At 38.6% G+C, this 24,601-nt stretch overlaps 1 protein-coding gene across 1 annotated transcript in view; it reads left to right on the forward strand.

Moving 5' to 3' along the window:
- The window catches only part of SERGEF (secretion regulating guanine nucleotide exchange factor), a 173,766-nt gene that overhangs the window by 11,901 nt on the left and 137,264 nt on the right, over positions 1–24,601 (forward strand).

A 24,601-nucleotide genomic window follows, 5' to 3' on the forward strand; every position in this document is an offset into this window, starting at 1 on the left:
TGAAAGTCTTCCAAAGAACAAACAGAACAGCCAGAGTTATATTGGCAGGGGTAGCATACAAGCATTTCTGCTTTTGCCTTGTATAAACTGCCTGGTGAGGAAATGAAGAGCAGGTGAAAGCGTTTTTCCGAGAGTCACATTGGGGATGGAAGAGCCTATTGGTCTGTCAGGATACAACCTGTTTGTTAGGAAAACTGCAGAAGGGACCAGAGATCTGTTACTGGTATTTACTGGGTTCTGTAATTATGGGGACTGGTTCAAGGAGTGCTTGGCCTTCCGCATGGGTAGTTTTATTTAAATGGAGTTCTTAGATGCCCAAAGGTCAGCATGTGCTGAAATGTTCTATTAAATTGGTGCTGTAAATCCTGAAATGGTTATGCAGTCATGTCCCTTGCTCTGTGAGAAAAGTGTCTGTTTTAATTACCGTATATTGTGAACTCTTGGTGCTAGAATTTGGAGGGATGCGATGCATGACTAGAAAAACAAGTTGGTTAAGTGTTTTGTTTCATAGCATTCATTGTTTGACATCAAAGTACATGAGAGAAATGTCATGTAGAAAAACTGCATTACTATAGCTGCACTCTTAGCTATTTAAAATAAATGTTTGAACTCTGATTTTTAGAGGATGCTATATTGAAATTTTCAGAGCTGTAATCAATGCTACGTGCTGCTTGGAAACTTTTCAGGTGGAGTAAAGGAATTTATCTCAACATGTGTAATTATTGAATGAAGTGCTTAGTGTCATTTTCACTGGAACAGAAATGGTTGAAAAAAAGACGTTAGTCAGGATAACCTAATTTTTAAAAAGAGAGTCTTGGCAACATGGTTTGCCTTGCTTCACTATTTCTTAGTAATGTATACCCACTAAGTAAAACTTCTCCAAAGTTTTAGTAACTTTAAAGTTTCACTTAATTGATACTTATCCATGGCCATTACAGAAATGAAGTGACTGTTTTAGTAGGTGATTTTTAAGAAGAAGAAAAAAAAGTGTGTCGAGTGACTAGCAGAGATTTTTTTTTTTTCGTGAGTGTTTGAAAGTAATTTAAATAGCCTGACTTTACATCTGCATTAGAAAACTGGCCAAGCGATGCAGTAGCATAAAATATTGCTGAAACTGAATTTTATGTATTTAGATTTTAAATCTCTTTGAAAGTCAATGGACCTGAACCTAAGTCATCCAGAATAAGATTTTGAATGGCCTTGGCAGCCTTTAGATGCCAATCAGAATCTCATGGGATTTTCAAGGGTTGCTCAACTACTAGACATAGTGTTAGATAAGCACTTAGCTGTTCCTGAAAAATCACTCCCTGCCTGTGATGAAACTTGCAACTAAGTAACTGAAGAATGCAGCCCACTTGAAAACTTTTCCCTGCACGCAGTTCTTCCTCCATTATTTTTACCTCCTTTTGGCAAAGGAGGAAATGCTGCTTCAGTTTCCTGGTGCTGAAGTCACGTAAACCAGCTGTCTCACAAACTTTATTGATTGTGCACCCCATCAGTAAAATTATTTTTTTGAGAACGCACCCCCAATATATTTATACTTATTTATTTATAAATTATAGACATGTACTACTGTAGTGTTACGCAAGCTCTAAAACATGCACAATAGAAACTTTAAAAAGGATGAGGTAAAGATGAAATAAACACTACTTAAAATATTATTTTATTAACTAAATTAAAACCATTATTAATTTATTAATAAATTAAAATGTTAATTAATTTATTTATTATTTTCTTCCTGCCCTCCAGTGGATTGTCTTGTGCATCCCCTGGGCTGCATGCACTCCACTTTGGATACCACCGATATAAACAATTCCTGCTCACTTTACTCTGGAGAGTTCCACAATTAGTGGAAAGGAAGCAAAATAGAGTGATTTTTGGACACAGGAAAATGCAAGGAAGGGATATTGTAGGATGATGCTTCTCTCTGTTCATTGTGGAAGGTAGGAACATACTTTGGAAAGACATTGCAGTGTATAGGGATTTTGCTCCATGAAAGAATGGATAAGTTTTTTCTAATTAATAGTCCAACCATGATGCAAAATTTAATAGTTCAACATTTATGGTACTGTATCTGAAATCATGTTGTGTTTTCCACAGAAGGTAGTGGAATTTTAAGAGGCCGTTACAAATACTTAGAGTTATGTTTGTGGGGTTTTTTGGTTTGTTTTTTTTTTTCCCAGAACATTAATCCTGGTCAGAGTAGTAATAATAAAACATTCATAATTGCAGCTGTCTTGACAGTAAATTAAAACTTTTCTCATTGGATAGACATAGGAAGAAACTGGGTGGATAAAAGCTGGACACTCTGTTCATGCAGAAATTCACAAATTCTGCTGTTTCAAAATGACATTTTGATCTTTATTTGCCAGATGAGCAGTGCTTGACTGCAGAACTAATGGAACACTGAAAAGTAAATGAGACAGCGATGTTGTTAAAAGCAACCATGTGGAGGAATAGTGGGCAGTTTCATGGATGCGGGGGTTTGACACTTTAAAAGTGAGTCCAAGCAAGTTACCAACTTTGTTATCAGAAAAGAAGGAACATGGCAAAAATATTTGCTTCTTCTGTATTAAGCTTTCCCTCTTATATAAACTAGCCTGTTTTAAAAGACTCATTTAGTTTTTCCTTCATGCTGTTGGCAGAATTTTGCATTGTAACCTAAAGCAAAACGCACAACTTTTTTTTCATTTCTTCCCCACTCTGTCCTTAAAAGGGATTTTAATTGCACCTGAAATCACTGTAATACCCACATCTCTTTCATATGTTATATTCTACCTCATTCAGCGACTGTTTTGAAAGTCCAGTTTCCTGTCATTTCTCTTAAGAGTTTGGTCAACTCTCTTTTCATTTGCTGTTTCTGTCATAAAGCAGTTCAGATTCAAGAAGTTAATTCCTGAGAAATTAATTGCTTGACTTAAAGATGTTAAGCAATGTTTTCATAGGATGTTGTGTTTTTCATTCTCATCCTTAAATGATCCTTGTCAGCTCCAATTCTTGATTCTTTTTAATCATAGAGGTTTCTTTTGGACTATTTCCATTGCACACAATCTTTCTGTAAAATTACTCACAAAATCCTTCAAGACAGACAACTCTTTCTTTTTCTGCCTTGGTTACTGATTTCTACAGAGGAGAGAAACACAATTAGGCTTTGTGGCACCACTAGTACTCTTTCAAAATAAGTTATTTTATTCTGCTACTAGTGATGGTTCTAGTCGATGATGGCTGGTCCAAAAAGATTAAGGTTGAGAGACCCTGGTTGCTTTTTGATCAGGTCTCTGATCGTAAGATATAAACTTGTTAGTGTCTTTGGTTTAGTTGTTATTTCTGCATGAATGCTTGTATCGAGTGACTTTCAGGCATGCTTTTCGATTATGACAGGGCAGTACTGTTATTGCTCTATGTGAAAGACAGACCAGATGCATTCTTCTGGCCTTGGACTCCTAGTGCAAGTATTATGCCTGAAGGCAACTGCTCTGTAAAATGGTTTGCTTCCTTTCCAGCATGCTGCTTAATGGCACAAGGAGCACCACTGCAGTATAGGTGGTGATATTTTTTAATAATAATGAGCAGCTGTCTTGCATCACTCTGCTTGACAATGTCAACTTTAATTCATGGTCTTTCTCAAGTTGATACAAACCCTTTGAGGGCAATTGCTGAAAGAGAAGTTATTGCTTGTATCATTTAAAAGAGAGCTAAGTTGTGGCCTATAATGCTGAAGATGAAAATTAGTCTACGTTGGGAAACGATAGAACTGATCTGACTTGAAGACAAACCTAAATATAGCAAGAGAAGGCTTTTAAAGACTTAGAGGTGAATCATGAACTTCAATTCAAAATAAGTTATTTTCTTTTTAACTGGGATGCCTAATAAATAAGCTTTCTTAATCTGACCTGCTTTATTATCTAAGTATTCTGAATGCGTTCACTAATCTGTTTTTCATGTACCATCACATGAAATTATGCCTTGTTTGAGCTCAGATAAAGAATTGCAAGCTCTTTCACCTTGCAGTTACCTTAAAAATGCAGTTTAAATGGTATTTCTGCTGCCTGTGCAGAACTGCTTACAGCTAAAAAGTGTTGGAAGAACAAAATGTCTTGACAGTCTGAATAATATTCTGAATCCTCATTCCAGATGTGCATCTGAATTTGTGTGTCTTTGTCCCTGATGTTATGTCCTTTAGGCCACACAAAACCACTCTGAAGTGGTCTGACATATTAGTGACCTACATGGTAAAATAGAAACAATTTCCATTTTTTTCTGAAGCAAATGAAAATGTGTCCCTCCAAAGACAGAGAGCAGACCAAGGAAATGTTTCTAATTAGCTGGCCTGAAAAGGAGGCTTACTGCTGTAATTGCGCTTAGAAAGAAGTACGTGCTTTCTCTGATGCCAGTCACTAGGTAAAACTATCAGGCTTTGCTGGCAAGTGAAGCAGTAGCTGTGGTGTAAGTGCAGGGAGGCGAAGTGGAAGGAGGTTGCTGTCTGGCAGCCGGGGAGTGCAGTTTCAGCCCACTAGAGGTCCTTTCCCATTTTCTTTTCTATCAAGACTGGCAGTCTTCCTCATACTGGAACGCATACTTACATTGCCTTGAATTTTTCAGCAGCTCCCTAGGACAGCAAATACTGATGATATATATATATATATATTTTTTTTTTTTTTTTTTAAATGCTTGTCTGTGATACCAATAAGGCATCTGTTTTATGGGGACTTTCCTTTCCTCTTTTTAGCCACTATAGCTGACACTCAGACAGTTTGAAACTGGAGCCCCTGACATTCTTTTTAATGTAAGGTGGCTGTATTTCATTTGGTAGGATGCTTGGTTTTGGGAAAACAGGTAAAATACTAGAAATGAGCTAAATCAAAAACTGCAAATTGATAGAAAACCCTGAACCCCTTTGAAGCAGAACCTGCAAAATGAGTGTTTAAGAAAGAAAAGCATTTGTCCATCTATCTTGGGCTAAGTAAACTCTAAATAAAATCTGGTAAATGCACTTGCTTTTCTGTGGTTTTGTGGTGTATGGTTGTTCTTACCTGCTCCTTATGATAATGTAGCTTGATGTTATGAAGCAATGGGAGCTTATGCTTCAGAGCCTTCCTGTTACGTTCCTTGCTGTCGTAATAAATGGTCATTGTTGTGCACTATAAGAGAAAGCAACAAAGAATGTCAGTTGAAGATGCATAGAAATCAGCAGCAGAAATAGCTGCCACGGGAGATCTTATGAGTTATTCCTAAGTGTGCTGTTGAATTCCACCTGTATGTCCCAGTGTTAAGCCCCGTAATTTTTGCTTGACAGAAATGTAACCTCTAGAAAACATTCACCTGATGGTAGGGGTTTTTTTTTGTTTTTTCTTTTTTTAGGTTGCAGGTCCAGTGACTGAATTAGAGTGCCACTGGAACCACTGTAGTCACCCGGTTTGCACATATACTGGGATGAGTGGGCTGGTATTTTTTTCACTTGAGTCCGAGCAGATTTGGCAGCCCTGCTAGGATACTTTGAGAAAGTGGAAGGTTCGCCTCTGTTGTTGATAGTTTGTTCCAGTGCTGAGATTCCAGCTTAAGACAAAAAAGAAAAATGGCAAAGTGAACAAGAGAGAGACAAGGTGAAGCCTGAATTGAGATCATGAATGGAATCTAATAGGAAAATGTTGCCAGCATTAAGCCCTTGTAGCACTTTTTGTATTTGGTCTGGGGTGTTTTAGGAGCACTTACAGGACCCAAGTGGGAAGGTCTATTAAGTACCAAAATTGCTGAAGTTAGAATGTGCAGAATATAACTTTGGCCCCTGAAAACTGTGAAGCTTGAGAGAGAATAAGTAGATCATGAAATAAGTTTTTAGTGCATGTATTGCATGTGTTTTCAGTTGTCATCACTTTCTGAGTTTACACTGGTGATATGGTTGGCTTGCAACGTATGTATCTCACGATCTGACTGATAGTGGAACTTTTGGTTACATTAAGAAAAAGACTTTAGATGCAGCTGGTTTTGGCTGGCGAATTTTAAAACTTCAGGGGCTGTCTTGAAGGTCTTGCGTTTGATTATAAAGCATAGAGCATGGAAAGGGGAGGGAAGGAAATGTACAAGTTTGGGGACCAAAATTCAGGAATTAAAGCTTTGCAGAAGTTAATATGGGATCTGTGGGAAATTTAGTGTGCAATAACAAGATTAAGATTCTAGATTCATATGGAAATTGCTTTTATTCTGTATTGTTTTCAAAGCTGGCTTCTTGTTACATCACACATCCATCTCTCATTGCTGTTTCAACTTTCATGAGAGTTACGTTTAAGTGAAGTTTGTACAAGCCGCTGAAGTAGGGGTTAATGGGAACTGGGTAGTATGTTACTCGGGAGATCTGTTCCTGTCTGGTGGCCTGCTGGGGGACAGGGAATGTACTAGCTCTTCCAGGATTTGGGGTGAAATTTGTGGCAAGTTTCCACCTTGTGGATAATCTGAAAATTGAAAGGTGTCTGAGAGAGCACATACATAAAGTGAAAAGGAGCATTCACTTGACATTGTATGGATACATGTAAAATTTTACAGGTGTGGAATTAGTGTTTAAGATAGTTCAAGGTGTTTAACATAGCTTAATCTTATGTGTGTTGAGTTCGCATTCTGAATTGGATTTATTTTACGTTTTTCCCATAGAGACACATAGGTAAGTAAGTACTTAAGCTTTGCAAAATACATGTGTATAAACTATAAAGTGTTCTAGAAATTTGTGGCAATTTGCTATTTATTTTCTGTGAATACATCAATGTGGAGAGTTGACTTTTGTTAAGTAATTTATTGGAAAGGAATCTTTTCTTTTGGCAGAAAGTTCCTTTCCAGTCATGAATCATCCCATTAATGCAAAAACTTTGAGGAAGACACAGTAAAGCTAATGAATTTGTGCACAAACATTTTTATTTGTTCTCAAGCACTACAGTTTGGGCAGCCCTGTGATACCTTTTTCTTCCTGTTTGAGGAAGGAACGTCCTCACTGGAAGGAGTGCCTCTTTAGGTTAATCTTGCCCTTTTGAGAGCTTTGAAGGCAGATGTCCAGATTCCTCACATGGTCTTGAATAGTTTCCTTCAGTAATCCAGAATTCTGCTCCAACGAGATCAATTTCTGTTGTTGCAATTTGGTCATCATGTCTGCTTTGCCTATAGGAACAATTGTTTTGAATCCTCTTTACTCTTTGCTGATGGGAACAAACCTTGATTTCCCTCTCCCCTCTACCCTGAGTTGAGGAAATTCCATGGCATCAGTCTTTTTATAGATGCTTGGAAAAAACAGCCAAAAATGAAAAGCATCAGTGCCTTGTGGAAGCTCTGTTTTCCTGTTCCTGGCATCACTTTTCCTACTTCTTATTCAAGGATGGCCCAGTCTGTGTCTCCGTAGCCCCAACTTTGAGAGTTTTGTGAGGCCTGGTGTGTAAAGATTCAGCCAGTCCTCAAGAAGGAGCCTTCAGTGGAAGGGAAGACTCTTACAAGAATTAACTTTGGAAATGGGCAGTTCTGGAGTTGGGGTACAACACCCTCCTTTCCCCAGTATTTATCAACATTTAACCTTCTTGCCTTCAGCGAGGTACAGCAAGATCCTTTGTCTCCTCTGTGATCTTGTCGTATTGGGCTGCCTAGATTAAGCATCTTCATTTTAATTGAGGGACCTGATAGAACATGCTGTGCTTTACTTTGCCTTGGGCGTTGAGGCTGAGGTTGAGCAGGTATATCAGCCTGCAGAAAATGTTAGTACTATCTTTGTACTATGGAGGTTGAAGTTTGGTGTGTTTTCATGTGAGTAGATCTCCTTGCTTTGCTTGTTTTGGACCTTATTTTGTTCATGGGATCAGGGAGATGGTCAGTCTGGTAGACTAAATCAAGAATTAACTTGAATTTTTCAAGTATAGTATACTGGAGAGGAATAACCAAGGAAACCCAGAAAACCTAAGCTAGTGACCTGAAGAGCCTTACACCTCAGCAACTTAAGAAGTTTATTATGTTGTTATCTGTTCCCAGGGTTTTGATGGGAATTCTTTCCTCAAGCAGCAAGGAACTGAAATTTACAGACAGTTTATTTATGGAAGGTTTCTGCAAATGACACTTAAGCAGCCAAATCCTACAACAAATTGTCTTTGGGGAGGATGGGGGGGGTGGGATCTTGCCAGGGCTACTATAGAAGATTGTTCTTTTAACTGCCACTGAATCTCAGGGAAGATTTTCTGCCAGAAGGTAGATCTCAGTAAGTGGTGGATCTTCTGTGTGTGCTCTCTTGAGGCACAGCAGACTTTGTCTCCAGCAGCTATGGCTCACCAGCACAGCAGGAGCCTTCTTTTACATCCTACTCTGTGTGTCAGCCCCTCTTGTTTAGTTCTGTCTTACAACACAAATACGTTTCTTATATATTTTGTTCTTCCCTTAACGAGAACTGAATAAACAAAACCTGTGGGCTGGCTCTGGCTTATACAGTCTCTTGTTTTTTTCATGCTTTACAGTATCAGCTTTTGTTACCAAGTTAATGAATTTTTAGCTCACTGAACAGTAAAGCACTGTGCATTTTATTTTCAAAACTATGGATTTGAGTTCTAGATAGCTGTAAATAGCTAGAAGGGATTGGCATTTTCTTTGGCTTCATGGGCTGGCATCATTCCTTGGCTTTATTTTTAAACTTACAAAGCTAGAGAGTGTGTCTGTCTCTGTATATTGCTTTGTGATTCTACACTCTTATTTCTGCTGCTCCCTGCTGGGAGTTACTTCTACATGACTTTACTAAAAGTCTTGAAGAAATTCCTTCTGTGGTTTGGTTGCTGAGGAGGAAGCTAGGTTCAATGTGAACTGAAGGTACGTTCTGAAAGGTTAGTATCAAGTGTTTAGAGTTAATCATATGCAAAGATTTTTCACAGACGCTTGCTAACAACATCTTTTGAGTAATTGTGTTGTTTCTTTGGTCACCGTCCCTCTTTTGCCTGTCCCTGTTCTTAGTAACTTTCAGTTGGTCAGTAAATAGTTGGGCATGCCATGCCATATTATATCTTTTATATGTGAAGAGAGAGGTGTCAGGAAGATGCTAAACTGTCACTAATTTTGATTGAAGTGTTGATATTTGAATGAATATTGTAAAATATCGGTGATTGGCATTAAGGGCAAAGAAACTTATCTCAATATTTGAAATTCCCCTTGTAAGCTATACTGTGAGTATATTGGCAAATGGAGCTTCAGATGGTCTATGGAGAGTAGGATTTAAATGGATTTTTGTTAAATTTAGCTCATGATAAATGCTGAGTGTTTTTAGCAAGAATTATAAAACAGGAGGAAAACAGCTGTGACAAATGTTGCAGATCTTTTCTGCTTATCTTATGTGTGTGGCAGCCTATAGAATGCCTCTCCCACAGTAGAAGGAGAAGATACAGTGTATAAGGCTAGTCTTATCCAGGTTTTCCTGGCCATGACTTCCTTTCGTGCTTGCTTAGTCCTGTCCAGATGTCTTTTAGTAAGTACTTCATGATGGGAGGAGTTTGGAGAATGAGTCAGTCATCATTCAACATTGCACTCTGGGGCTTTTCTAACATAGGCCACATGTGTGGGAAGAGGGACTATATTGTATTGAATTTCTCTGCTGGCTTATTTTGTGCCATATCCTCTCTTTTGCTGTTGGAAATAGTGATTGTTGTGGACCTAAGTAATGTGAGTATCTGTCCTAACTTGAAGGAACTTTGATCTTTAAAAAGCTTTCAGAAAAAATGAACCTTTAAAATGTGGATGTGGTATAGATTTTGTGCAGGTCATCAGTGTGTGAGATGAGGGATTCATTAATCTCTTTTTTCTTTCTTTTTTTTTGTCCCACTTTTTGTTTGTTTTCTTTTGTTTCTGTGGTTAGATTGCTGCAGTTTATGGCTAGCCATATATTTAGCAAATGTAATAAACAAGGTCAGATACATTAGGAAGTATGTGGAAGATTATAGGGAATAAAGTTCTAATGGGACCTCACTGACAACACATGGACAGTAGAAAGCAGTGGAGGATACCAAGAAGAACAGGCTGAGAACTGTAGATTAACTTGAATTTATGAAAGAATGCAAAGGCTAAAAGGGAAACCCTGATCCCTAGCCATTTGAAGACAGGCTTAGCTGATCACAAAAAGGTAATTACTTGTGTGACAGTGGCTTTGGTTGTCTGTATTCCCTACCATTCCTATTGGAAAACAAAAAATATCTTATTGATTATGATGTGTGGGCCATATCTGGGTTCTATTTCTGCTGAAAGGCTTTCACCTGGACTCTTGGCAGTGGTAGCTTCCTTTTGTGTTATGACACGATACCTTCTTATGGTGCTTGTATACAGGAAACCTGTAAATGTGGTGTTTGTTCTGTTTTCAACATCCTATACCACTAGAGCTGATTTGCAAGAAGAGTTGTAATTTTGGGGGGCTGAGAAGGGCAGCTTGTTGGCTATGAGCTATTTCTTGGGTTTTTACTTTCCCTTATTCTTTTTCCCTTACAGCAAATTAAACTGTTGGAATTGCAATGATGATAATTTTCTTGGAAACCCCTCCCCTTTCACAACTATTGTGTAACCAGAGCACAAAGCTAGTACAAATTTCCTTTGAAGAGGAAGAATTTGACCATAAGTGTCCTTGTCTTTCTGGTTCTTCTGTGTACTTGTGGCTGTAACTGTTGGGACTGAGCCACTTGCTCTTTTGTTAAATTATTTCTGTTTTGTTATGTTAAACCATTTCTCCTGAATCATGCTGAAATCTCTTCATATTGTACTAATGTCTCTGTCAAGTCACCTATTTGAAGCTGAAAAGAAGCAAAGGTAGAGGCAAGAGAGAATTCACTGCTCTGTTAACTTCTGTCATAAGCTGCCTCCAAGTTTCACATTCATAGGTATTACTAGAGAAAGATCCAACTGTGGAATAAGTAACTGACAAGATCACTGTTGTTTGGTTGCTGTTCTGACAGACTGTGCCAGAGACTATGTAACTTGAGTCACCTCCTTTCTGCCTCCCACCTTTTAATTCAAATTCTAGACTCCCATGTGCTGTGGGTCCCAGCAGCTATCCACAGTGATGCTGCTTTATCAGGCTCTGTTATTCAGCAAAAACCATGGACTGGAAGATTGGGTAAGGGGGTTCCTCCCTACACACCCTTCCAGCTGGGAGATCTGAGGGAGGGCAAAAAACTCATTTTGAGTGTTGAATGTTATTACATCACATGACATAGTTGCATGTAGTGGAATGATGATGGGATTGATGGAAATTTTGGCAACTCAAAGTCCTTAGTAGTGTAAAGAATTGGTGTGAAACAGGCAAATGGTGAGAATTTGCACTTCACAAATTTTGCAGTTATGCAAAGTGGATATAGCATGGTCTCAGACGAACAGTTCGAATACTTAGTAAGGTAGAAGTGCTTTGCACTCGCTTTGCATAGAATAAAAGGCTGGAAGCTGAAACCAATCATTACATAATAGTTGAACTAATCTGTATGGCAATCGATTGCCAAACACAATGTATATTTACTCTGCCCTCTTAGTTTTGTTGGTCTTTGGACACATGTGCGAGAGAAATGGCTATTGCCTTTTCAAATAATTTCATTTAAAGCTAAGTGTTTACTAAGGTAAGCATTACCAAGCTCAACTTTGGAAAGAAGCTGCCTGTGTGTACATGATCTGTGCATGTATGTGCATTGATCTAGAGATCTCATTTAACCTTAGCAGCATTTTAAGACTGTTAAATGCTTGTTTTCATAGCCTTTAAATGACATTTCCTGTTTAGTAATTAATTATTCAGGCTTAATGCTTACTAATGAATCTTAGTATTTGAACATAGATAATGTGCTTTTTTAAGAGCTTAGTGGCACTTGAGTGCTTCTGAAAAACAGTACCTTTTGAGACTTTTTCTTAAGAAGCAAAAAAACAAACAGGAAAAAAAGAACCACAAAGCCTATCTGACTTGTTCTTTTCACGGTTACCTTGAGGTACTTTTCAAATAGTGGATTTGAGGTGAGATACTATAGGATACAGGAGATACATCAACAGCTGTGAATTTTGAGTACCAGATTTGTAGTCTTGTAGAAGGGCTTTTTCCCCTTCTTTGATACTTGGGAAGTGTAACAACATCTGCCAGGAGAGTGCATCCACTTGTTTTATTTGGTAGCTAGACTGGTGGCTTTTATTCGTTAAATTATCCCTGTTGTGAGGAGCTGTAAAACAATCTAACACCAGTTTGTGATGAAAAATTTCAGTTGGCCATGTGTACTTGTTACATTGTCCATGTTTGAGTGCTAAGAATGACTCTGTGCTATCCTAACATGAAGTTGTATCTCTGTCTAAACACAAAGTATGTGCAGTGGGGTATTTTCTAGCATGTGGGGTTTTAATTTTTGTGTATTTGTAAGCATTCAGCTGTTTAGCTGGATTTTTGAGTGCTCTGAAAATACCATAACTGATGTCTGTGTTTTAGCACTTGAGTCTAGTACATACACAAATGTGGTCAGTAACCGATATCCTTTAACATTTGTTGTGTTCCTTAAGCAAAATCAGTTTTCTTTCTTTCTTTTTTTTTTCCTGTGCTGCTCTGTGGCTTGATTTCCTTAAATAAAAGATTAATGATTTTTTAATATGTCCCATGAAAAATATTCCTTTGCTTATAAATATTGTTGAAATCCAAACATTATGATTAATTCCTACTATGTAGTAGGAATGTTTAACTTTGAATTATGTTGGCGTTGATCTCCAAAGCAGTTTTCTTTTTGGTAGTATATTTTGGATACTTTTTTTTTTTTTTTTTTTAATAATTATATGCATGGAAGCACAGACTGTGAGGGTACTAACACCATGTAGCAAGATTAACCTGCTACCTTGAGAAGCTTGCAACCAAAAGCTAAAGAGGGCCAAACCAACAAACTTGAAGTCCACTGAACAGGAACAGCTGTCAGTAGGCACTGGATGTTCCTACTCAGAGAGGCATGACCCAGAGCTGGCCTCTGGTGGCTGTGCAGCAAGCTCTTGTTGGTAAGTGAGGCTCAGTCTCAATGGCACTGAAGAACAAACAAATCGTTCCTACCTCAAGGAAAATTTTGAAGAGGAGTTTGCAAACTGTTTTGCATGCTTGTGTTGTTTATATCCTCTTTTGTATAGGAATAGAAAGAGCTATTTCAAGCCCAGTTTGTGGCATGGTAGTTGAAACTCAGGTGCAACTCACTCTGGTTTTTGTAGTTCCTATTTGAACTTCAGTGCAAAGACTGTCTCTCAGTGTAGGTACATATATTCTGTGTGGATCCCAAACAGCTGAGACTGAGATCTGCAGATGAAGGGGAATTGCATTTATCTATGTCCCTTAGGATGCAATTTAGGTTTTGGGGATGTTCTGCTGGATTTAAGAGCTTGTTTGGTTCAGGTCTGCTTTCTTCCCTGTCCAGTATTATGAGGAACACAGTATGTAATAAGAATAAAATAATCACAATAGTTATAAGTTACCTTTTTTGGGACAAAGAGCTGGATGATAAGAAGGTATTAGCATCTGATTCATGCAGAAGAGAAACCCTAGGAGGGTGGCGTGTCCTTATGTAATGCATTCTCACTTGTACTCAGTGTCACTTAATTAAAAAAAAAAAAAGTTCCAAACATTGTGAAGACAAAGATCTATTCAGGGACAGTGCTTTATGTCAGTTTTGCTAAGATCTATCTATCATGAATATAGGAAATTTATTTTTCTAGAATTTCTAAAAACTTACCTTTACAAAGCTGCCCAAAGTATATATACAGAAACTCCTTTAAGCGTTTGTCTTCCTCGTTGTCCTTTCCACCCCAAAATAGTAAGCCAACTGAAAATCAGTTTGGCATTTCTCATCTTGAGTTTTGGACCTTGTAACAGATGATGGTTGTTTTGTAGGAATTTGCCTGTACACAAAAGTTTCCTTTCTGGCTTGCGCCTGCTAGTGACACAGCTGACTAGAGCTGAAGCAGTTCATTTAAAAGAAAATGGAGCATAAAACTGCTAGAAGAGAAGGTCAGGCGATGGGGACAATATAAGGCTGGCAGCATGGATTACTAGAAGTTCATCTGGTTTGAAGAATCATCCTGACAAGTCAAGTAATACAAAGGAGGATGTTAAATCCTTTTGTGCTTGTCTCCTCTTGCTTGCTCACTTTGCTAGAGATTAAAAAAACCCCACCAAACAAACCCAAAACACCATGGGCATGCACACAGGCAGAAGCTAATAGTTGAAACGTAACAAACTGCTGATGTATGAGATTTAAAAATCTAAGGTAGTTATTTAAAGTTTCTCTAATCCACCAGAGCTGTGTTGGAGCAGTGTTTGTCAAAATCAGGTCACCCCATGCCCTTGGGATTCAGGTCCTTGCAGTGAACTGATCCTCTGTAGACACAAACTTGACACGTAAAATTGTTTTCTGAGTGTCTGATTTTTAAGCTTTTCACTTCAGAGCAAAGAAATGACTCTTCCCCATGTGGCCACCTGCTGTCGAGCAGGAGAAAACTCATGGTATCTTTACAAGCTGTCCTATCTTATTGTATTCTGTGAAGCATGAATGGGAAGGTACTGCTTCTTTCAATCAACATCCTTTTTAATGTCAGGGAAAGGAAGGCCATGAAGAGCCAGGAGCTTTTTGTTCTTATCTTCATTGCTGCTCCCTCTTTACTCCCAAGGAGAAAAGTTCTCTTCTTATTTCTCCCCTCTCTCACTTTAAAACCTAAACCCTTCTTAATAACAGGCAGCATAGAACATCAACACTTACCTTACAACCCTGTTCATGTACATACTTAGGTAATCTGTAAACATAGATGTGCTGGCACTGCAAGCAAATACAGATGCTATAGCTATACAGAGGTGGTTGTGGACAGCTATTGCTTCATTTGGTAGACATCAGAAGTAAACCTCACTAGTATAATTCCCTCTTCGCAGGGAATTTCAGATTTCTTTACAGGTGCGACTTGCATTGTATTTACATAGGTAGTAACATTTCTAAAATATTTCTGAATTTTTAGACTTCCAGATCTAAACTTTTGCCTTGCTCTGTGTCCTGTAGCTCTGAAATGCTGAAAACATCTCACAGTCTCTTAATATGTGAATTCTAATGAGTCAGAGGTCTGAGCTGGAACAAGAAGGCAGGAGTCAAAGGGAACTCTGCTAGCTGGATAGCATGCTCTTGTAGATGATGGAATTTTTGGGGGCATAAATGGCATTTAGATACTTTACCTATTATGCAAGTATTTACACCTTTGTCCCCTCTCTCCCTGCAGTCTCCTTGATATTTAAGAATCTTACCCATGCATGGTTTGAGGTGGAATCTTGTGTGGGTTCTCCCCCCCACCCCCCGCCTTAAACTCAGTCTTTCTTGGGGGTAGGGAAAAATGGGAATAATAATCCAGAGGGAGTACTTTGCCTTATTGCTAATTATTCATCTCTTGACTTCAGAGGGCACGAATTTTCCTTCCCATCCTCTTTTAGACTGTTTTGTTCCTCCTGTCAGTGAGAATGCTGCAGTTACAGCTGCTCGTTATTTGAGGTGAACAGCTCACTCTTAGTCAATTGTAGTTGCTGTTCTAATGGTTCTGACTCTGAACAAGCGGGGTGATCTCCTGGGAGGCTCTGGAGGTGCCATCGTTGGTTTTGCGATACTGTTCTGTTCTTTGTACTTTGTTTCTTAAGAACAGCACGTAGTTAGGGTTGAACTCCATTGGATGTAGAACTCGGCTGCTTCTGGAGCTGCTGAGAAAGTTAAAGCCGCTTAGCAAGTCCCAGGATTGGTCATCTAATGCTCTTGTTTTTATAATGCTTCCTATTTCTTTGTAGGTATTGTGACTTTTCAGAATCATGCATGTCTGAGGCTTGTTATGTAGTGAAATCTCTGTGCAAATGATCTCTGAATATTTGTTCTTGGGAATGCATCTTGTGGACAACAGCAAAAAAGCTCAGTTCTTCAGACTGCCATTCCAGAGCATTTCTTGTGATATTTCTGTGTCTGTCTTTCCACAGCATGCCCTCAAGTATTTTGACAAGGTAAATATTAGCACTGGGAACTTAATTACCTTCACTTTGCTTATCTCTTGTAGACAGATGCCTGTTCCTTCTTAAAATAGGCTTAGATGGCAATGGGATAGTGAGAGTATCAGGATCACTTGCATTGTCCAAATTAGGCAGATTCACAAATATTTGCAAGATTGGAGATATAGGTAATGTTTTTCATAAAATGATCTAGAAAACATGGATATATTGTAATTTGTAATCTCTGAATAAAATTTTCTGTAGCACTGTACTGTGTTAAGTCTAATGAAACAAGACCCAAGCCTTGCCTCAAAGGGGATAAATGGCTGAGCAGACCGTTTACAGAAAGAGAGTAGGAAATAACACACAAGAAAATAATTGTGAACAAATAAAAACATATGCCTTGTATTATAATAGTTCAAAGATGTTGCTTTTTCAAAATGGTGTCCAGAAAGAATAAAATAAGTGCTTAGAAAGAAATATCTGTTCAGTTTTCTGGGCAATGTTAGAGGAAGAGATCCTGAACTGCAGGAGAAAGGAAATTCCAGGTTAGGGAGGCCTATATGGAAGAAAGCATATAACAGTGCAGAAGGGCATGGAGATATAAATATAGAACGTCAGTAAAAGTGTATGACTCATACTGCTGTAGTAGCACAGTGCAGAATTTATTTGCAGAAGTACAGAATAAAAACCCTACGGTATACTAGGATGCATTTGCAGATAGTTTTCCATAGCTGGTTAATGTTTTATGCATCCTGCTTTTTTAGAGGCATCACTAAATTGGGCTTTGATTTTCTTTTTTTTTTTTTTCTTCTTTTTGCTAGGACTTTTTTTTTTTAGATGAAGAGTTAAGTCCTCTATTGAACCTTGAATGCAGCCGTTCTGTTTGCTGGGTAGAGATGAGTTAGATTTGTTTTTAATCATGTAACTAAATTTAGCCAGCAATCTGCATTTTAAGGCATTGCTATTAAAAGTCTAAAAAGTGAGATATGTATTGTAGTTTGAATTTAAAATGAGCCAGAAGCACAGCTGGTGAGGCAGTCATGACTCTCTAATCATGAGTGGAGAGAAATGAGAAGGGAATTTTCTCATCTTGCAGGATGAGTGCAAAGTGTGATAGGTACTTTAACATCTACTCCTGCCCCCACCCCACTTCCCCAGCTTTATTTCATGATTGCATGGACTTCATGACGTCCCTCTGCATTTTCTTTTCTGAGCCAAGATCATATATCTGTTTGATATCAGCAGTATGAACACAACTTTACAAGCATTTAACTTCTTACATTTAATTTTTCTTTCAGTTTATTCAGAACTTTGTATGGTACTTCATGTTTCCAGTCTCTCCTCTAAAAGCAGAACAGCCTTTTTCCCATCTAAAACCCAAACCCAGAGGCAGGACTTCCAAGGTAGGAAGACTGGAGAGTCTTGGAATTTGTCATGCTAAACAGTTATTTTTGTTCAATCTTTCAATGTAGTGAAGCCTGCTATTAAGTATGTGAGTAATCCCATTAACTGAATATTGCCCATCTTGAGACATAACTTGGTGTAACTATGGAAGCAAAAAAGAAGCAGCATACCTATTTTTTAATGAATGAAAGCCAAAGCTGTTTAGATGTTTAATGGTGTCCACAGTCCTGATAAAGATGGGTCTGTTGGTAAAGTGCATGATAAACTTAACTTGCAGTTTCACATGATGTGCTATCTCTAACCTATCATACAGAATATTAAATTGACTTAATACAGCACTGCCTTTAGCAATATTTGCTGTTGCCAAGCTCCCATTTCCCAAGGCTATTTTTCAGCCAGATTGATTCCTTGGCTTGGTTTACCTTCCCCATCACAAATAGTTCAAGTACAGTGAAGGCTGGTGGTCTAGGGATGAGAACAACTATTTGGGTTCGAAGTTTCTCAGGTCATCTTCGTGTAAACTGTTGCCTGAGGAATTCTCAGTCTGTGCTGTGAACATTTTAGTCTGTGCTAAAAGGCCGTCACAGTCCCTGTGTCCTCTCTTTGGAGAGTCTCCCACATCCTCATAGCTTTACCTGCCTGGCTGAGTATTTTCCATTACATTGCATTATCATATGAGTCATTGGATGTTTAATGTTTTGATATCTCCAGGAGGCTCTGAAAGGTGACTGGATGATGTTCCCATATGCTGTACCTGTTTACGTTAATGCTGTGCAGCAGAGTTCCTCCTGGTTGGATGAATTTTCTTTCATGATGTGTAATTGTCTTCCAGGCTGATTTCTTAAATTTCCTTTTTTTTTTTTTTTTTTTTTGTAGCAGTAGGAATGGGTCACAGTGAGAAGCCAGTTGTTTCCTGGATCATAGATGAGCCACTGATTCTATTGGTATGAAATCCTGAAATCCCTTGGGTGTCTTCTTGGTTTGTCTTGCCCACATGCTAGAGGTTAAATTGATCACTAGATTTGGGGACTTTTGATGTAGCTCAGAATGGCAGAAATTTTTGGCCCACTTAAAGTATAAGAGTTTTAACTAACAAATCCATAGCTATTGCAGGAGGACTGCTGACGGCTTTATGCTTCTCTTCCTGTGGCACTCATGGCCTTTTGTTGCAGGTTTAAACCTATTTATAGGGTGCTTGCAAAACCTTGTGAACTGCAGCATGTTGAGTAGATGCTCTGTGGACTATTCTGAACTAGCTATGTATTGCAACCTGTGATGGCAGAAGGCTGGAAATGGCTGTTGAAATGATCTCTAGTTTTCTATTGCCGACATCCCTGAAATGCTTTTGCTACTTTGTCTGAACTTTCCTGAAGAGGTGTGACCTCGATACTATGCATAAATTTGTGTTTTAGTGATACATTTTTAATAGCTATTATAAATGAATATGGCAAAAAATTCAGGAGCATGCCCTATTATATAAAATTGCAGAAGTCTGTAAGGAGGTCACAGAAAGAAGGTGTGTTAAGAGATGTGGGCAACTCTGGTACACCGAACTCCTGTGTAAGAGGGTAAAGGGGCCATTTAAACCTTTGTCAGAGCAGATAATCCTGCTTTGTACTGAAACCATGCACAAGTACAGGTGTTAGACTGTAGGTGTGGTAGTGATGCCTGGTTTCCAGCTGCTGAATTAAAGCTGTCTTTAGCGAAGAAGGAAGCAGGGATGGATGGACGAATGTCTTTTCTGTAAGGTTGCCCTGCACAAAGGCTGTTTCTAGGCCGATGAGGGTTGAAGGACGTTAGTGATTGTCCTGAAGGACAGCAGAGATCTGTAGTTGTGGGAGAAGTGTTGCTTTTCCCTGTGTGGGGCAGGGAGGAGGCAGAGGCATCCTCTAAATGTCAATTTTTAATACCTGCTCCTGTGAATTTTCATGTGAAAGGAGGCATTAGGAATTTTATACAGAACTTCCTATTTCAAGTCTGAATGAGATTAAGCATTCAGCAAACATCCGGAGTTCATTTGAAAAGTAATTGTTAATGCAACCATGAATTGAGATAATACTAGATGAAAGGGTTCATCTAGGCTTATGAAAGGATAGTTCAAAGCTTGTCTGGATACTGAATAGAGACTTCAAGGAGATAACGCTAGTGCAATCATGATATTATCTTAAAACAGGAAAATTGATATAAAGATGAATCTGAATCTGGTGAAAACAAGTAAATTTTAGTACTCCTATTTGTCTGTTGTGTTTTACTGAGAAACCAACCTGTTTTTAAAACTAAAATGCATTTTTTTTTTTTATTGGTAATTCTCTCCAAATACTTAGTGGCTGAGCAGATTGAATAAGAAAGTGCTAAAAGGGAAAAATGCCACACTCTACAGCCTCAGCAGCACCATAAAGCTGTAAGAGCTACAGTGTCAGGCAGGAAGCGGCTAGAATTGCTGTATGGAATGTTGCTGGATTTGCAGTACTCCGAAGGTTGTGAACTTGTAATTTTGAGGCCATTCTCAATTCTCTACCCTTTGTGATAGCATAAGGACCAGAAGGATGACGTGAAGAAAATGCAGAGGAGCCTTTCTGACAGTGAGTTGCTAGTGTAGCGCTGCAAGCACTTGAATATGTACATACCTTCATCCGTATTCTGTGAGGGCTGTGAGCATGTGTTTCAGATTATTTGCTGCTGTATGGATACTGATGCAGACTGCTGTGTTTACAGTTCAAAGAGCAGGAGGAAACAAGATCTGTAAGACCATGTACAATCTCAAATGATGTAGCATACTGTTGTACGTACTATTTACTTGAGGGGCTGTTGGGAAGTTTTTCTTAAAAATCTTCTGACCTCTGTCCTTTTCTTATAGCTCTCTGAACTCCTGTACTGTACGTTTCATTCAGGTTGTACACTGGAATGACACAGGACGTGTGAATTATATCTATTACTTCTTAATTCCAAATGGTATTGAACCCTTTGGCCTTTATTTGATGTATCATTTGCCTGCTGAAAAAAGGAACAGTTGCAATGAAGTAATCTGGGACAATGTGGATGTTCACAGTTAAGGAGTTGAAGTGCCTTTTGGAATTGGAGCCTCCGTGCTCACAACATGGCAAGATCAAGGTCTTAGGAAGCATTGTTAGTATCTTTGGAAAGCTTTTCCAGTTTTTCTATGTTGTATGCATCTTCCTTTCACAAAAGTTGTGGAAATAGCTCCTGCCTTTTGTGGCCTCCTAATGTATAGAGTCTGGTATGAAATATCTCATTTTCTGATGCCTCAGCTACTTCCATGCTTGATGTACTCTGTCCAGTTGACTCATCACTGTGTATGTTTTCTTAACTTCTAATTAAAATCTGTTCTATTCTAATATTAGACCAACACTCCTTGTTATATCACCCTTCATTCTCAAGTAATTCATCCTGCAACCTCCTTACTCTGTATGACTAACGTCTTTTTCTCAAATATTCTTAGAACATTTTAAAATACCATCTATATTATAAGCAGCACAGTAGCAGTACCTCTCATTACAGTTGCTTAATGCTTTCTGTCATAACTCAGTGCTTTCTTTTGCATAGAATTTTGAGGAGACTTTAGTCTTTTTGGTGGCATTTTCCATGCATTGGTGTTTGCCTCAGCCTGAAATTTCCACTTGAGACTGTTTTTTTGGTTTTTTTTTAATCTGTTTTGGTTTTGTTTGCTGAAAATATCAGTACTTCATAGAGAAGACACTTCTAAATCAGCTTCTGTTAGGTTGTCTCACAGAAAAGACAGATCAGGTTTTTTTAAAAGGATCCCTATGCAGATGTGTTCAGCTGAAAAATAGGAATAATTGACCATTAGCAGGAGACTGAGCATGGGAGGGGGAATGTTCATCAAGCAGGAGCAAGCCTGAGGAATGAATTTCTGCTGATTAGAAGTGAGACCTGAATTGATGAGCATTGAAAAGGAAGTGGTTGCTTACCTAATATTTGGTCATTCAAGAAGTTCTTCCTAAAAGCAAAAATTAATTTATCTGGCTTTAATTTTTTTTTAATGGATGTTCTTTGTGTTTGCCTACCAATAACCACCTGAACCTTGTTTCCCTTATAGTGGCAAAAAGGAAAAAGTTAATGACAAAAAATTCTGTTTGTAAACAGAAACAGTTTTAGTTCTAAATGTTCTGTTTGGTTTTGCCTGTGTAAGTAATACTGTGTTTGCTTCTCTAGTGAAAGAAATAGAATTTGTGGATGGAAGGTGTTTTGTTGTAGCTAAGCATTATTGCTGTCTGGTTTTAATCCTTCACATATGCTTGCATTCTTCAGTTCTACTGAATTTACTGAAATGATGAGCATACTTCAAAGCCTTTGTAAGGCTGAGTAAAACCACTGGGATCATATTGTTTCCAGTTCTATTACTTCCATTTCAACTTGGTGTTACTGTTAAAATTTCAGTGTAGGGTCTCAAAAATTGATCCAATAACAGAATTGCAGAATGAACCATAAGGAGACCAATACCCACAGTGTAGAAGAAAAAAAAGACCAAACTTGTATAGACCCTAGCACATGCAAGAGATACTAGATAGCAGAGAGGGGGACTTTTTCCAGTCATTGATAAAGACACAATAAGCAGCTGATGGCAACTATAGACAAATTAATCCTGTTGCAGGTGATGGACTTGCTAGCCCTTAGTTCATAAGAGGAAATTACGTATGCAGTTTAGTTTGACTTCAGAGTAGGTGGTGGTGGTGTTTTGCTCTCATCTTGTAATCGGGGAAGCCGTAGACCACTGCGCTTTTCTCGACCTTTCACAGGCCCTTGGCAGAGGGGAACAGAATTGCTTGCTTTGCACAGAACTTGCTCTAGCAGCTTGTCATCAAGATGGTGATTGTGTCAGCTGCTCCCTGTTTTCTGCTGGTTACTGGCAGGGTGGGAAGATTATTTTCTTAGTGCGTAACTGGTCAGATGTGTGTTAGGACTTTAGATTGCCTTCATTTGAATCCAGACACCAGCAGCAGACAAGATTTGAGACAAGGTGGAGCAGTACCCTGATGTGATGATGCAAAGGATCATTTTTGTTATGAGTGGCTGGTGTTTCTTGTTCGTGTCTGGGTCCAGACAGAGCACCAGGTTTGATTGGGGAAAGAATTTTTTCCCCAAAAGTCAGGCTTGAGAGGAACCTCTACTGCCCCTGAGTACAGGATAGTGCTATAGGCTGTGTATGAGGATCTGGGTCTGTATTATCAAATACACTGCTTGCCTTTCCAGAGGCCTTGTGGGTTGCTGATGGTTTTGCCTGTGGCACTTGATGCTTCTGGCTTCCGAGAGCTGAGATGCTTTAGTTGAAGTATGGTCCTTGGGATCAATGCAGCCATGTCTGGGTAGGGCTTGAGAGCCTGTGGTTTATTAATGATCTAACTAGATGTTACAGAAATTCTTTCTGGCTTTAAATTTCATAAAAACTCAGCTTCAGTTCTTTTAGTTGATACAAAATAGAGCAGCCTGCTTGTCCTTTTCCAGTCCACTAATAGGGTTCTGGATAGGTGCAGTAACCTGGTCTGATGTAAAAGCCAGAAGCTTAGTGTACATTTAAATTTGTTAGGTAACATACTGATGTAGGAGTCTTCTTGCAACATTTTTGCAGCTGCAGATGTTTTTAGCTGAGATCTATACAAATTGCAAAGTAAATATACTAGATCCAGAGCAAGCATGTTTTTTAAACTGCAAATGTGTTTTTCCTAATCTCTGTAAGGTATACTGGTAGTTCTCTTAATGAAACTTGTTTTAATGCTTTAACCTAACAAAATGAAGCTATTATGTTGAAAGACCTCACTTGTATCAAAAGTAGTATATGACTGGTTTCAACTTTTCCCTGAACTGCTAGGAAGCTCCAAAGGAAGAAAACCTTTGTGCCCTTGAGAGAAAAGGACAAGTAATTTTATGACTTAATTACTTCAGGGGAAGCATTATCAGTGAACTGAGAGAATACATCTGAAAAACTTGGAATGATCGGAGTAAAAGCTACCACTGCTAGCAGATTTCCAAGGAAAATGCATATACTTCTTGTGTATTTAAATATATGAAGTTAGAGGCTTCCACTTCATTTATGAGATACATTATCAGCTTAAACTCCACAAACCAGCAGTGCCCACCTGTGTCCCCTTCAAGACAGTTTAACAACACCCAAAGGAAAAGGGGGTGTTCGGGTTTCCGAAGGTTTGTGTTATGGCATGTGTTAAGAAAAACCTCAGTTGTCATCTTTGGACAGTGTGACTGGTACCCCCTGCTCCTGACCCCTCTGTGGGATATGTCTGTACTGACTGACAAGGGGAGAAGTGTGTGTGTTTAAGCTGACTTGCTTGACTTGATGGTATTTTCCTCAAATCCACATAATTTGGCTTACGACATGATGACCTGAGTTCAGTTCTGGAGAGGAGTTTGAGGCTTGGCTGAAGTATGTACGTAACTCAAGGTCGTTACAGGCTTCCTTCTGGGCTGGAATGTGGGTTGCTGCTTCTAGTTAAATCCGAGTTCAGAACATACTGTTTATGCTTTGTGTATATAACTTTTTTAATTGGAAGCCCTGAAGGGACAGCCTTTCATGACTTATCTGTGGAGATCTAGTTACTTCATTAACAAAATAAAACTGTCAGTATGATTTTTTTTTTTTTAATAATATTAGGAACTGAAGGTAAAAAGCATTGCTTTATGAATGTTATCCATACTGGATAATGGACTCTTGGGTGTCAGTCCTGCAGCAGTATAATATATGGAGAGAAGGGTGATCTATATACTGCTGATTTAATTTAAAATTATCTTTCCTTGGCCAATGTGTGATTCCTGTGAAAACAAACTGGTGTATTTCCAATGCTTAATGACAGCTGTGGTGGTGTTCCTGACTAACCAGTTGTGCTAACAGAAGTTGTGACAGAAGGTAACCCTTATCAGGAAAACATGAACTGTATGTTAAATACAGGACATGTAACGGATGTCTTTATGGCAAAGACTGGGTATAGAGAAGAATCTTTTATGTTTCAGAATAAGCTGTTTTGTGTGTGCTTCTGTTAAGCTAGAAATATGTCCTTTGTTTAACCAAAGTGTATATATTGTACGCAGAATGTCCAGGTTATGCAGCTTTACAGACATGGATTCATTTATAGCCCAGGCCACCCTACAGATGTTGTTCTGCTAGAAAACAAGTTAGTGGAGTTTGAGTAACTGCATAGAATTACATGATAATATGTC

This window comes from Haliaeetus albicilla, chromosome 16 (genome assembly GCF_947461875.1).
Source record: "Haliaeetus albicilla chromosome 16, bHalAlb1.1, whole genome shotgun sequence".
Taxonomy (NCBI): Eukaryota; Metazoa; Chordata; class Aves; order Accipitriformes; family Accipitridae; genus Haliaeetus; species Haliaeetus albicilla.